Below are 11,760 nucleotides of genomic sequence, written 5' to 3'. Positions count from 1 at the left end.
CCATTTTCAAATCTGGTAGTTGTAAATGAACAAAAAGCATTTGTATAAACATAAGCAGTGGCCTTATTGGCACTCTCCCAAAAGCAAAACTTGAAGACATCAGGATCTTTTTTTATATGGCGTGATGGTGTCAAATTTTGTACTACGTAAAAACTTTTGTGGTCCCCTAACACCATTAAAAGAACATTTTGAGAGAGTTGTTACTTTGAATTAATTATTCCTTTGGTGAGACCATATCTCTTCATTTGGTACACTCAGTAAATCAAAATTAAAACACTGACTAAATTAATTACATATGCACTGGCTTCATCTGTTCTCTTTTGAAAGATATTAGATTAAAAGTAAAGTGATCATGACAAGCATTACCAGTTATACATCATAGCTTTATCATTTTGACACAAGCATTGAGAGGCTGCTACTCTTTGAAGCATGGTAGACCTATCACATAAAGATCAAGTTGTGCACTTACCTGGAACGGCAATCTTTGACCTCTGCAATCTTGATGCTACAGTAAAAATTTAATTAAACTCTTTAACAAAAAACAAAACCGCAACAAATGGAGCAATAACACCTGAAAAAAAAGTCCCATTTTAGCTAGTTAGCATGCCCACTTTAAACAGGCTAAGGGTTATCTGGTGTTTTAGCTTGGCTTTGTGCTACGAGGGTTATGCTCTATTTCTAGCCATGAGTAGTCCACCAACGAGCTAACAGTGTTAACAGCTTTTTACTAAATCAAAAGGTTACAGCACATTTATTGAATGTTGACTTACTTTATTACTTTAAAACTTCTTTTTTCTGCTGAATCCCAACAAGTTTCTTCCTTCTTTGTAAAAACAATTTGTATCAGCTTCAGTGCCATGCTTGCTTTTAACCACTTAGCTAGTTCAGGGTTAAAGGAAAAGTCTTAGCATTTAACAAGTTAGCGTAGCATGTGTTGCTGGGTCTGGTAGTGGAAATATTAGCACGCTGATGCATTTTTCAATTTCTGATGAATGCACACTTGCATGACTCACATAAACCCACACTGTCCTTCAGTGTTTTGTCTCCCTGCTGGGAGGAAGTAATGTCACTGTTACTGCTGGTCAGCAGGGTCTCTGTACACACAGTCAGTGGGGTTAGTGGCCCCACAGCAGGACCTGGACACTAGGAAAAACATAGGGAGGGGGTTCAGGTTCTGAGGGGTCCACTCATCTTCAAATCCAAGCCAAGGTCTCAGATGCCAAGCCAGTCTGTCAGGGCCCCCCTCTTACTGCAGTTCTGGCTTCAATATCCTGCTGTTATGGAGGCACAAACTGGCATAGGCCAGCATAAGCTTCCTCGCGGCACTGCATATGATTAACTGGACCATTGGGCAACTTGGCCTAGAAGAGGCCCATGGCCTGGGCATGAGTCCACAGGGCAAGGACAGGCAAGGTTTTTCCAGGATGGAAGCACATCTCCCCTCTCGTTTACATTTCATTGCAAAATTGTGCTGACTTTAGGCAAAAAATAATAATTTTTGTTCTCAGTTGCATCAGATAGAGCTTTCTGCCAACATCAGCGTCTCACACTTTCTGAGGCTTATGTATCTGTGTGTAAAATTCTTCAGATGCTAGCTAGTCTGGTTTTTACAAGTAGAGAAGGTGCCGGTGAGTCAGAATGATGGTCCTTGGTGATGGTTAACGTGTTCCCGTGTTTAGTTTATACGCAACAATTAGTATTAAAAATGTCTCTTAAGTTTCAGTGTTTGATATTTGTGTAAATAAGAATTGTAAATAATATTGCTGACTTTCAGTTTCAGTAATTACCTTCAGGCAACAGATCCACACTAAAAGTTGACACATTTTTAAAGTGTGCTGTATTTTTTAATACTTCATTAGAGTTTGTAAAATATTTACACATATGAACTGTTTTAGAACAGAAAGAGTGGGTTTTAAAACAGCAGTCCAAAAAGCTGCCTTTAAAGATGATAAAGTTTGTCACACCTTCAAGTTCACAAGTGTGACTTCCGTCTGTTGCTTCTCTCTATCTCCATCTTGTCTCTGTGTACCTCCTGCTTCTCTTCTTTTCCTTCCAGCACCGTTTTTCACTTCCAGTACCGCATTGGCTATGCAAGAAAGCCATCATTCACATCATCACGGTGCCCATCAAAGAATGAGTCAGAATTCAGACCATATTCACGTCAACCGAAGAAAATCAGAGAAATATTTATTTTTATTTATTTTTATATATGAGCCCTGGAAAACAAAACGAGAAACTGCATTTCCAGATGGGATAGATTTAAATGTGCTGATCCGAGGTTGGAGTGTGAGCAAAGGAACAAGGATTATTTTGTTGCTTTAAGATCATTAGCTGTTATCTGTTATTGAGCACTTCTGCATAGCAGCATTAAAAAGCTGTCTGTCATCACTCCCTTGCAATCAACTTTTAATGGGTAGTATGCATGACTGTAGTTGCTATAGATGCCTACTATTAATGCATGATTAGATGAGGATATCTAAAAGTGCATAGCCACTTACTTGTAATTTTAAAATTTGATTTGATGCCATGTGTTGCCTAGTGAGCTGTAATAATGTCAGTAATGTCGGTTATAACACCTACACCAAGCTACATAAAGACATAAAGACAAAGTGCATTTAAAAGGCAACAAAAAAAGAGCCTGCCTGGACATTGATAATGTCATCCTTGTCACTAAAGTCTATCCCTGGGATGAGCCTACTCCAAAAATGAGTAAAGCTATGCAGACCAGTTTGAGTCATGCTCACTATTATAAAAAAAATCAAATATATAGCCTAATAGCTTTTTAAAAAATATAGCAAAAGAAAAACAACTGGTCAATTTCAGTTTGATTCTGGCTACAGTAGCAGATAAAGTGCGCCTGTAAATCAGGAAACCTGATGGTGTGAATGAAAAAACTTTAAAAAATTAACCATTCTTCATTTCTAGATTTATATTAATCTAATTTGTTTTGTTGAAGTCATAGGAAGTTGGACAAAAGAGCCACGTGCTGCTCCACAGCTATAGGTTTAAGAGGCCTGATCTAGCCACTCCAATTAATCAATAATAATTTTTTTGTTGAGGAGGCAGCAATGAAAACATGCAGATAGAAGCTACAACATTTATAAAGGTTTCTGTCTTCTGCTATTCAGGACCCAGACCACCCTAAACCCCACTGGTACCCCTTCTATATATTCCCCCTTTCCCCGAGCCTCCATAACCCCTCAAGTCCTTCACTTGTCTCGCCCTTCCTCCTCCACTCCCTCTCTTCCTTTCCCTGAGGGCGATGTGGCATTTCTTCCCTCAGTTGGCTGCCTCCCTGGTCCCGTGCTGTCACTCTGGATGGTTCCTAGCATGCTGTGCCCTGCTGTGATTGAGCATTACGAGGTGTTTCACGCCTCTGTGCATTAGGCGAGACGGCAGGGAGGGCAGCGGGTAAATGATACGTATGGATCGCAAGGGCGCCAGAGTTCATGGCTGGGTCAGGTCAGAGGGAGCAACGTGACAAACCACGCATGCACAAAAGGATGTGCACACCTGCATGCGCCCACCTATATTCAGTGTACACAAACTAACACACGAACAGCAGTGTAACTACAAGCACATGATCATATAGACATTTGTTCATATGCATGGACTCAAAGAAGGAGGCATTGTAGATTGATTTCTTCAGCAAAACCTGACTGTGGTTTACTTTGGCGCATGCGGCTGCAGCATGGTGTTTGTAGAGTTAACGAAAAATGGCAAACACAACCAGATTGTACTCTCTTTCCAGCCCACTCATCGAGAACCGTCACAAGGTCCACTGAGTTTGAACTACTTTTCACATTTTAAAATAGTGACTGCTCACTTCCAGGTGTGTGTCTCGAGCAACATTTGCACAACACACGCTCAGCTATGTTCTTAATCTGTCTCATGCACGAACTGGCGAGCCTAGTTTGAGCTGGTGAGAGTGTGTAATTAATGTGCTGTGACGAGGGGCTTCTGCCCAGTGACAGTGAAAGACCACCTACTGGCTTTTAATACTGCCTGTCAGTGTGGCCAAAGGACATTCAATACAGGCCTGTTCAGCTCAGGTTGCTGAGAAGGTGAATGCTGAGAAATAAAGAGAGAAAAAATGGAAAAACAACATGAAAATAGTACAAAATAGAAAACAGATCTGATTTTTTTAAATGAATTCTGCTGCTGATTGTTTCTGATTGTTTTTTAATTGTAAGGAACAGTTGCCATTCTAATATAATTTTTTGGGGGGTGAAATAAACTGTAATGCAGCATCACCTTCCACAGCAACCATGAAATTATAAAAATCAATTAATATATCAAAAACAATATCCTACCAAATTGTTTGCTCGTGATTAGACCAATTGAATTAAAGACTTGGAGCTTAAAAGTCTTCATCTGTATTTGATTATTGTTTACAAAAGACTTTCCAATATAATTTATATGCATATGCACTGGTGTGATACAGGATATAACATCTCAGACCTTTGCAATATCCTGTGTGAATTTTACACACTGGTAGACTTCAGTGAGTATTAGAGATCTATTAAATGGTGAGACTGAACTGTCCAATCTCACTCACTTAACCCTTAAAATGAGCATTACGCAGACGTTCATGGATGCAAGTGCAAGATGAGAACCTCCTAAATTATCCTAAATACCCAAAGCCCAAAAAGTACGTGCCATGGTGATATTGTCACACATGATATATGGCCTAATACAGTGAGCGTAAAGCAGCTAATGTCATGAGTTGCTATAAACGTGAAGAGAACAGAAAAAATATACCTTCCGTTATCATAAAACTATTCAATGTTGAAGGATTGTGTGAAATAAAGCGAGGCTAGACGGGTGCCTGGTTGTTGCGTTCCCCATATCATCGTATGTCACTAAGTCCTGCTGCGGTCTGTCACTGGCGTGTTTTCAATTGTTCTACCTTTTGTTTACAGATCTCCGCACACTTCTAACATGATAATTTCAGCCTGATTAAGCACATACCCATACGCACTGGCCCAGGGTACATTTTACCATGCCACCTGTGATACAAGCAACCCAAAGTACCCTCTTGTACACATTCATCTTGTTCAGCTCTCTGTTCTGGGAAGCAGTGTATGTACTCTTCAGATCAATATAGCCATCCAGGAGCTCTGCCTGCCAGCCTGCCTGTCAACCAGCCTGAGAGTTTCTGGATGATTTTAGGTCTCTGGCTGTCTTCTCTCTTTTCTCCTTGTTTCCTTCTCTTGCCACTTTAATGGTCTTTCAATGCAATCTCTTCTCCACGTTCTTTCAATTGCTGCTCCTTCTGTTCTTTTTCCATTCACTCCCTTCCTCTGTCACTCTGTCCTACTCTCCCTAGCCGCCTGCAACCCCGGGGCTTGACAAGCTGGCCAGTCCACCGCATCTGCCAGCACATCTTTAGCGGCTTGGCAGTGAGGAGCGTCCGTCACAGGTTGTAATCAAACCTGCCTGGAAACTGAGCGGGAGGACAGAGGAGAGAAGGGGAGGAGGAGGTGGAAGAGGAGGAGGAGGGAGTGCAAGTGAGGGGGAGGGCCCCTCCTTCTGCCTGATTAATCATAATGTAATTTTAATTAAAAAGCACAGTGTCAAAGGGTTTAGCTGCCTGAGAAGTGAGCCCAGATTGCCACGCAGCAGCAGCCCCCTCAGTCTGCGGGCAGGAAATGCGTCCTGACAAATCCAGGCGCCCGGGCCAAGAAAAACAAAGGCCACCATTACCAGGATATTGTCACTGAGGGAAGAGCAGGGGTGTGGGTGAGGGTAAGGCGGGAGGAGGGGAGACACGGATGATGAGGGGATGAGGAAAAGAAGGAGAACAGATATGGGAGGGGACGAGATGTGGGTACAAGCAGAAAAAAGGTTGGGGGTCACACTGTCATGCCAATTGGTGCTCGGTGCAAACGCTAGTGTCATGCAAAGAAAAAGAAGAGGCAAAAGTGAGGTGCGAGAGGGAGTCTGGCATCGTCTTGTGTCAAGGGTGGATATTGTAAGCTTTTGTGAGCGATGCTGTAGGCTGGGGCTGTTTGATTCCTAAGTTTGTTTACATCTCAGGTGCACGTAGTGTGCACTCAGTGTCATGCCAGACTACATTTACGCTACCTGAACGAGGGTTGCTGTGTACTGTGTCGCCGGCTCCAGGCCAAACTGTGCCTGAGACGATGTAGCTGTTTGAGACAGGGCAGACGGAGACATGGTGTCACCGAGGGGAGGCCAGAGGGCTACAGCCAGGGTCAGGGAGAGTTTCTGAGGAGACGTAAGGTGTCAACATGGTTGAGTCAAGAGCAAAGCCAAAACACTTGTGGTGACATCGCATTACCTTGGGTCATAGTGACAGATTAGGAGGATTACAGACGTGGATGAATTGAGTCTTTGCAGGGGTGCCCATAAGGTGTATAGTTTTGAATATGGGGCCTGGAATTGAGTCCTCTTGTTTGTTTGTTTTTGTTTTCCTGTCATATTCTCAGTCTTTATGCGAAGAGAGACTCTGGATAGTCAAAGATCATGGTCTCCATAAATGACAGATGGGGAGTGATGGTGTAGTATACATTGCTCAAGTGTGACAACAAAGGAGATAGATACACAGCTAGAGAGGACAAGGGGCTAAAAGCTCAGTGTTCATACCCTTCATTTCGTTTCTCTCCGCGGTTTTGGGGGGTGGTGTGGGGCACCGGTGAGGGCTGGATGACCTTTGAAGAGGGAAGAAGGGGGGCGGTAGAAGAGTGGGAAGGGTGGGGGCGGTCACCAGCATCCGGGTGGGGTTGGGGGTGGTCGGTCCTGGGCTGAGGTTTTGGAGGTGAGAGACCATGAAGGGACTTCCACCGAGCCTTAACAAGCGGTTGATTTTTCCCTCCAGGTGTTGTGTGTGCCTTACACGCCACAGAAGACGGGTGGAAACAGTTACTAAATCTACTGATATTGTGCTTATGATTTTGTTATTGTTAATATACTAAGAAAGAACTGTAAAAGAAATATTACTTTATAAAAACTTTTGCGTAGAAATTTCACATGAAAATTAAGAATTCAGGAATCTATTTAATGACTTCCTCCAAGTTAGGAATTAGTAAAATGATCGATTTTTTTTAAAGTAGTATAAATTTACATACTACATGAAAAGTAAGTGTAAAATGAAACCAAACTCAAGCATAGGCTTCTGTAGGAAACACAAACATGTGTTTACGCAGTTCAGATACAGGAGGAGAAACTGATGCACAAAATATAGATCAACCTTTACTGAACACAAAATGCTATACATTTTTTATAAAATCTGCGACAATGCTTGTTGCACTTCTGTCACAGTTGCAGTTCAAAATTGCATCACAGCTACTTTAATTACAAATTAGCATTATTGATGCAGTTTTAGTCTTTTAAGGAACACTTTGTAATTCCTATCATATCTACTTTTTTTAAAGGAAAATGTTTTTGCATCTTGAATTTAAAAAGAATCCAGATACTGCTAACATTTCATTACAGTTCATTCAAAACAAAACCTGTGATCTTCTTTTAATTTGGTAATTACGAGCTCATTTACAAATGTCCTCTCCATTCATGTTTGGATCCTATCCATGCGCCAGAACTAGCATCGCACTTTTTTGCTTTTATTTGCTAAATCAACCCCATTGAGCCCAATTGACCAGTAAAAGCTAACAACTGTTGGAGAGGCCTTGAAGTGCAAAGTGAATAATGAGGTCTCTGTATGATCTGATGTGGCCCATATTGTCCTGTGATCTAGAGAGGCATGTTCCAGCAGGGCACGCACACGCACACAAATGCAGACACACACGCCCACTCTACGACACTAACGAGGGGTCGAAGAACCTCTCCTGACACCTGGGGCTGGAGACACAAGGCATGCCACCAGCGATACTGAATGGAGAGGCAAAAAGAGACAGATGACATCTTAAACAAGCATTAACACGCAGGTACTGAACAAAGCCAGCTCAATCTCATTTACATGTCAAAGAGACGCACATGCTTCGGGGCGAGGCATATGTACCAAACATGTACAAATCCAAAGCATGAATGCATTACATAAGCAAGAGTGCACATATGTGTGGGTGTGACACAAAAGCGCACACTGACACAGACAATTGCACTCAGTCCTTCAGGTTGAGATCATTACGAGGAAGAGATTCTGCCAATTGGATCAACAACTGGAAAGAGGCAGAGTCACTTGTTTCCTGTCAGTCTCCTTTTCACCCAGAGCTCCTGGCATCCCGGCTCTTGGTTCCTTCTGAACAAACCACCCACTGGCTGCCTTAACCGCCCTCTAATAAACCCATCTGTTGGGTCATTATTGCATCTGCAGCCATCTGAACAGGGGAGCAACCCTGCAAAGCAAAGGCTGAGTGCATGCAGAGAGAGGGAAAGAAGGAGGATAAAATCGAGTCAGAGAGTTATTTTTTGTATTGCTGTAACACACAAGGAGAAAGATAGTGGAAAGGAAGATAAATTCAAAGCTAAATAAAGCAGGTAATGCTATTTATCTGCATTTTTATAGTCTTCACTTCTCCTTCTGTTGTATTATGAATGATAACAGAATGATTGTGGGTTTGCCCCCTCTGCTTTCCAGTGATTGTGACTGAGAGAATACAGTTTTAAAAAATGTCATGGACCTAAGTCTTGCACCCAAAGTTTTAGTGGACTTTGTATTCTTTTTATTTATTTGATCTTTTATTTGGTTTCATCCATCTTCATTTCCATTTGAATTGTGTTCAGGGTTTATTTGTTTATAGCTGCTAGTGTTCTCTATGTTTAGGTTCTGACTTCTTATTTTATTTTGGTAGCTTTTTGTTGTTTTGTTGTACTTCCCCTGACTTAGTTTCTGCATTTTTCATTTCCCGCCCGTTTCCTCTGCCCAAACTGTGTCTTTCATTTGTTCTTTCCCCCCATTGTGCTGTTTCCTCATGCATTTATCTACATTGTCAAGATTTTAATACTTTGCATAGTTTGATTTCTGTTTTGAACTTCTGTTTGGCCTTTTTTCAGCCAGAATAAAGTGCTGACCAAGACTTGCTTCTAGCATCATGCCTTTCATGATCTCACTTTAGATGTCCCACATTATGACAAAAAAAAATTAACAAAGAAACAAATAAAAATACATTTAATTTTGGACAAGTACAGTTACTTGGTTGACTACCACTTCTGTTTAAACTTACTCCTTGGATCAGTGTTTTTTGTCCATTATGATAAATAATAACGTGTCATAGTTATTATTATTTTATATTTCAGAAGATATTTTTTTAAATCATCCATCGATGTTTTGCAAATTAACACAAAGCACATCCTGCAACCTCACATAAATGGCACGCAACTCATTCCAAGGCAGAATAGGTGTGCTTTGGTTTGAATGTCTGAGTGTGTGCAGGTTTGTATGCCCATATGTCCTGTGTGTGTGTGTGTGTGTGTGTGTGTGTGTGTGTGTGTGTGTGTGTGTGTGTGTGTGTGTGTGTGTGTGTGTGTGTGTGTGTGTGTGTGTTGTTCCATTAGCTAGAGCAGCCAGGAAGGGCTGGTGAGGCTTTAACTTTGCTAAGCTTTTCCCTGCCAGGTCCCTGGGAGATCCCACTGTTCATTTATATTGAACTTTGTAGACCGGTGGCTCTGCCAGGCTCCCCTGCCTACTGCTGTAATATAGGAGCTGCTGGGGACCTGCACAGCCAGCAAGACCTAGGGAGAGAGACACAGATCACACCGGCCCTGTGGTTATTACATTTACCCGAGTGTGTGTGTGTTTGTGTGTGTGTGCAAGTGTGGGTTTTGCGTGTATGTGTGTGTGAGTAGAAGAGAGTGTTTTCCCATAGTTTTTACAATCTAGGTGCGATGTCTGGCCATTAAGAAGTGTTTGCTTGTGTGAATTTTGTGTTTGTACAATATGAATAATTGCAATAAAATTCACAACAGTTTTTGTGCGCCTTGTTTTGTGTGTGTGTGTGTGTGCGTGTGCGTGTGTATGAACATGTGTGTGCGCATGGAGCTGGCAAAGCTCCACTGTGTCCTCTCCAGCTCACACAGCCTCTGTCATAAACAGCCACAGCCTCTGGCAGGTGTTGCGCTGTAGTGCACAGATATGTGTTTCCCAAAGTGACACACACACACACACACACACACGCACAAACATTAATAAGAACACATACAAGCACACACTACTGGAAATCCCCACAGGTGAGGCTTAGAGGGCAGAGTCAACACCTTATTATTAAAATGCACAGACACCCACATGTGCACACACACATGCACAGTGACAGCTGTTTAGAGCGTCTCACGCACTCCTGAGCTTTCATAGGTTACTAGTCCTGCGTCAAATTAAATTCCAATTTCAAAAACTTCTGTAATGAAAACACTTTTGATCAGAATGACACTCCTGCTAGCTTCCGTTTTTTGTATCTGCATATGTAGATACATTAATTTCCTTCTGCATTTATAGATTTAGCACAAGCTGACGATCTTATTTAAAACCAAACATTTTATTCAAAACTAATAATCAAAAACAACATAAATTAATGAAAAACATGTAAGATCGATGAACTAAAGCTGCGGCTGAACAATTCATCCTAATGATTCGGCATCTGGAATAAAAACCACAGAATCGAATGATAGGCACAGGACAGCTGTCATTCTAGCTGGAAGTGCCAATTTGGAATAAGAAAAGAATAAATATGAATAAAAATGTTGAATTTACACATATTAACATTAATAATTATAGTGTCGGAGCCTGTTTGTATGATAAAACCAAAACAATGGTGCATTTATTTCAGTTACCTGGTGGTTGATGGAGTGTTTTCATATCAGACTTGATTATTTAATTTTCTGTTATGTGCAGTGAAACTTCACAATCAGTATTACAGTAACTTTTAGTAGTAGAGTAAATGTTAGCAAATGATAATGACAATCATTTATATATATAAAAAAAAAAAAGAACAGTTATTTTCTTAATTAGTTCATTTCAGATTACATTTGAACAGAAGCAAAAAAAAAAGTATTAAAATAAAACTATTAATAGGCCATGACTGACTTAAACACCTACCTCCTGTAGGACTCCGTGCAGCCTAGCTCTGTGCTTCATCCTGCAGTATCTGGATAGGTGGAGAACCTGTGCAAGCATCGTGTTTGTTGACTTTAGCTTGTGGTATTACAGCTAACTCAAGCTCTCTCTCAGCTGACTGTGCTTGAACCTAAGTGTCTGTGGATTGCTAACATACTAACTGACAGACTTGAGCATCACTAGGCTGCACGTGCTCCCCTCTGTTCTACCTTGTTTAAATAAACGAGCTCCAACAGCTCCATAAAGCCCAGTAACAGTCTTTGATTTGTGTACAGACGGTCAACAGAGCAGCTCACATCTCGGTGAAGCTGCAGGCTGAATGAAGATAAATCTACTCAAGACAACAGACTTCAGGAGCCTTTCTGAGTTCACACTTCTCATTTAATCCACGCACTTGTCAGTGTACCAGTTTGTATTTAATCAAGCTGGTACATTGTACCACACAATTTCAAACAATTTTCAGCTGAGCTTATCATTGTTGTGCTGTTATTTTTATATTTGTGAAGCATCTCTCCACTTTGTTTCTCTTTCAGTTATTACCTCACCTTGCCTTTTCCTGTGTTACATATCTGGATCAAATGCAAAGACATTTGCATACTCTGAATCTTGCCTTGCCTTTATACACTGGGTCTGGTAGATAAAGTTACTCTTAAATGAATCCGAAGTGTCTTTGAGCACATTATTAGAAATTCAAACATACTTGGCCTGGTTTAAACCTGAAAATATAAAAAAAA

The sequence above is a fragment of the Astatotilapia calliptera genome, chromosome 22 (genome assembly GCF_900246225.1).
Source record: "Astatotilapia calliptera chromosome 22, fAstCal1.2, whole genome shotgun sequence".
Taxonomy (NCBI): Eukaryota; Metazoa; Chordata; class Actinopteri; order Cichliformes; family Cichlidae; genus Astatotilapia; species Astatotilapia calliptera.
The sequence above is the reverse complement of the archived record's forward strand: the minus strand, read 5'-3'. Positions refer to the sequence as shown.